Source organism: Mus caroli, chromosome 4 (assembly GCF_900094665.2).
Source record: "Mus caroli chromosome 4, CAROLI_EIJ_v1.1, whole genome shotgun sequence".
Classification (NCBI taxonomy): Eukaryota; Metazoa; Chordata; class Mammalia; order Rodentia; family Muridae; genus Mus; species Mus caroli.
Window position 1 is genome coordinate 110,359,425 of NC_034573.1, and position 4,670 is coordinate 110,364,094.

The following is a 4,670-nucleotide window of genomic DNA, read 5'->3' on the forward strand; positions in this document are numbered from 1 at the left end:
AGTTCCAGGACAGCCAGGGATACACAGAGAAACCCTGTCTGGAACCTCCTTCCCCCCCCAAAAAAGGTATTTACAAAGAATGGCAGGCGGGCAGGCAAACATGCAAGGAAAAAGCTCACTCCTAACAATAGACCTAATAGTCAAAGACTAAACACTGCTCTCTCCCATAATACCTATCCAAAATCAATACACTATGACAAGAGAGGGGATTAAATGTATAAAGATTAGAAAAAGTATAAATAAAGCCACATCTATCAACAGACTGTTTTGACAAAGAACTTATATATTTAAAAGTCCTAGGATTAATAAGTTTAGGTGATAGATGATAAAGTCAGTCATATTTCTTTAAAAATATTTTTTCATTCTATGTATATGAGTGTTTTGCCTGTGCACCATTTGTGTACATTGTCCTTGGAGGCCAGAAAAGGGTGTTGGATTCCCTGGGACTGGAGTTATAGATGGTTGTGAGCTGCCATTGTAGGTGCTGGGAACCGAACCTGGGTCCTTTCGAAGAGCAGCCAGTGCTTTAACCACTGAGCCATTTCCCAGTCCCAAATTTATATTGCTAATATAAATTTCTTTATATTTGAAACTTAGATGCCTTTATAATAACACCTCAAAATCAAATTAAGTATTTGATTTTATAATTTTAACTCTAACATTCAAGATATGTCTGTTAAAAACTTGAAAAATCACTGTAGAATTGCATACAGAAGACACGGAAAGGCCCCGACTATCTCATTGTACCAGAAAGTAAGGCAGCACTAATAGCCACCAATAAGGACATGTTGAATACAGGAGCCAGTTTGAAAGAGCTGCCCATGGCCTAGATGGGAAGAATTTGAATCAAAATTAAATAAGGACATGCTAGGTCATAACTTAAAGAACAAAGTAAATATTCATGAATCTGTCATGATTAAAAGGTATTGAGCAGCCGCCATTTTCCATGGGGGGAAAATGAGGGTCCTTCTTGATGAAGAATCCTGATGGCTAATACAGAGGAAGGAGGGGGAGAGAGAAGTGGGGAGGGGGAATCACCTTCAGGATGCTGCAGCTGGCTGTATTTACTGCAGACATCTCAACACACAAATGCCCAAATTACTGGGTGAGCAATCACCAGACATTTGAGATTCCCTGATAATACTCAATGACAGAGAGAATGAGACACTTCTCAGTGGAGAAACCTAGCAGATGCCACCAAGGTTGGCATGGCCAATGATAAGACAAACAGACATGGTGACGGTATATTGATACAGAGTGGGAAATATGGGTCATTGTTTCATACTAAGAGCACTGGCAGCTCAGGAGAGTGGGGCTGGGGAAATTTCTCTACAACCTCGTGAAGCTGGGCATTGGCCTAGAATGCCAGGTGTACTGGCTAAGCCCTGAGAACAATTCTTTATAGTTTCAGTGTAAGTCCCTTCTTCCCCTTTCTCACCAGCTGAGGAATCAGCGGGGTACAATCTTACACGGTGTCGCTCATCCCTAAAGGACTTTGTCTTTTAACAAAACTGTCTGGGCTCATCTCTCCACATTACACCTTGTTTGTAATCAGGCGCATGCCCTTGTCATGTCTGTGGGTCAGAGGGCAAGCGTGGCTGCCAGGAATCTACTCTAAGGTACCTTGGGTAGTGGAGTTCCGCAGTTTGGAGAGTGGTTATGACGGGTGCCCAGTGTTTCTGTTTAGCAGTAATTTGACCTAAGCTGACTCAAGACACTTTTATTTTAAAAGGAGCCGTCATCATCCTATTTTATTTCTTACAGGACACAGCACTTCTATACTAGTCCTGCCCCAGACTCCTGAGTACAATTTAATCATAAGTAAGTGCCAGAAAAGTCCAAACGGGGGACAGCCCACAAAACCTAAGCAAGGCTGTTCAAAAGGACAAGAGGCTTCAGAGCCAAGGTTGAGTGGTAATACGGGTCCCAGGAGACAGAGGAGGAGCAGCAGCCCAGAGCGGCATCACTGATGCCTGGAAGATAGCTGTAATGTAGCTTTGTTTTGTATATATGCTTGTCAGGCATTTCCTCCTATGTAAGCATTAGAGAAAAACCCGCCATTCAGTTAGAGGTGTTGCGCCAGCACCACTTTCTGGATTTTGATTGTTACTGTGGTTACAGAGGATGCTAACAATAAGGCACTCTGGGGAAAGGTATATAAGACTCTTTGTAGAAATCTTGTATGAATTAAAAATGATGAAAGAGCTGGGTGAACTTTAGATAAAATAGGCCCCGATGAAAGAGGCAGCGGCGACCTTGTCTCCTGGGGGTTTGTCGTGATCTACAGGACCAGCGTGCAGTTCCTGGGCACTCCCATGACTCTGCTCCTAGGACTGCAGTTTGAGAATTACTGTGATCAAGTCAGCTGCCCCATTCATTTAGAGACATCCTGATTTCTGCATGCTCTCTTTTTTAAACATTGTTTTAAAAATTAATATGTCTCTACAAGCATTTTTAAAAAGTGTACTCTCTTTGTCTTTCCAATTGCGAGATGAGCCCCACTCCCCTCCTTTTGTTGACTGATCATTGGCGTTAGCTATGCAGACCCACATCCCACCATCTGACTCCACTATTCTTAACTAACAGCACTTTCTGCCTCTTTTAAATTCGGTATACACAGGCTTTGCTTATCCCTGTGATGTGCATTCTAGTTATGTGCTTGGTCCCTAAAGGCATGCTAGGTTTTGATCCCCCATGATAAGTTACATGAATTTGCAGTGTTTATTCATGACCTTTTCTTGTTACGGCATTGTTAATGTTGTTATTTCAGTATGACTTGAAATTTCACACTCTGCTCCTGTGGTGCTATAGAGTCCTCTGTAGCCATGGCCGAGCATCTGTCTGTAGAATTTTGGGATGGACAGTGGTCATCACAAAAGAACCTCACCCATCCCAACACACACACACAAGCTTGGCTTAGCCAGGGACCACAAACTTATCAGAAGCCAGGTTGCCTGTCTCAGTACAGCAGAGGCGCTCTGAAACATGACTGCTGTGCATGAGATACTCGAAGTGGGGTCTCACTAGATGGGTGAAAAAGCAAAGTTAGACCTTATGAGTCACTTGCTGAGCAAACTGTCTGCCTTTGAGTTGGTGCTCTAGAAACACCCAGGCTTTGGACTGTTAGCTCCTTTTCTTGTTCTGTGCCCTGCTGAGTGCATTCAGGCTATGCTTTTGGTAATACTGAATCCATGGTGTGAGATCTTGGTATCTGTCTAGTTGATATTGGGTCTAGTGACATTTTATAAGGGGGCTGTGGCTTTCTAAAGCTGAGGCCTGCACTAGTTCTTTACTGGGATTGTCAGAATTGGTCATGGAACGTGAGTAAGATGCCGGGTTCCTCCTGTAGAAACTTGAAAGTGTCTGTCTCCCCCTAACACTCCACAGAGTTTTCAGTCTGTGTTAAGTATAGACTGTATGCTGTCTGTACTAGTCAGGGTTCTCTGGAACCTTCCTAATGCTGCCACTCTTTAATACAGTTCCTCATGTTGTGGTGACCCCAGCCATAAATTTATTTTTGTTGCTATTTCATAACTGAAATTTTACTATTGTTATGAATTGTAATGTAAATATTTTCAGAGATATAGGTTTGCTGAAGGGTACAAAAACCACATGTTGAGAATCACTGCTCTAGACAAACAGAACTGGTGGATTAATATATATTATGAAAGAAAACTCCATAGACTGGAACATGGTATGAACTGGAGAGACTAGCAATGTCTGTCTCCCTCTTAGGAGATGAGAACTGGGGGAGGTCGACTGTAAGCCTGGATACCTCCGCAGTCCTGTTGGCACTGAAGGCCTGCGTGGTTCCTGGAGAGCTGCTGGTTTTCAGTCCACATGGGAAGCCAACAAAGGTGGATCCTTGTGGTGGTTTGAATATGCTTTGCCCATGGGAAGTGGCAGCATTAGGAGGTGTGGCCTTGTTGGAGGAGGTGTGGCCTTGTTAGAGGAAGTGGACTTTGAGATCTCACATATACGCTTAAGTCTGGCCAGAGACAGTCTGGCTGCAGTATGACCAAGATGCAGAACTCTCAGCTCCATTTGTTTACAGCACCGTGTCTGCCTGCACACTGCAGTGCTTCATGATGATAATGGGCTGGACCTCTGAGACTGTAAGCTACCTCCAACTAAATGTTGTTCCTTATACGAGTTGCCTTGGTCATAGTTTTTCTTCACAGCAGTGAAACCCTAACTAAGGCAGTCCTGATGATGCTTTTGATTGCAGTGAGCTGGGGAGAAGGAGACTGGGGAGGGGGTCCCTAGGGCTTGCTGGCCATCAGGTTTAGCCTACTCAATGAGTTCTAGACCATAAAACAGGTAGACAGCATCTGATCAATGACACCCAAAGTTGTCCTTTGGCCTTCACACACATGTGTGCACACACACACTTGTACAAATGTATGTCATGTACACATATGTACATGCCTACCCTCAAAACCTAAACATACTCAATCTAAAGCAATTGAATGGTCAAAATATTTAATAAATGAGCTAGCAATGAGGAGGCTGTCAGTGTGGAGACTGGATCGTAGAAAGTTTTCTCTTCTTTTTCCTCTTCCTCCTCCTCCTCTCCCTCCTCCTCTCCATTCTTCTCCTCCTCCTCCTCCTCCATTTGCCTCTTGGTTTTGACTTGTCACTTCCTTCCTCCACACACTGACACAGCAGTC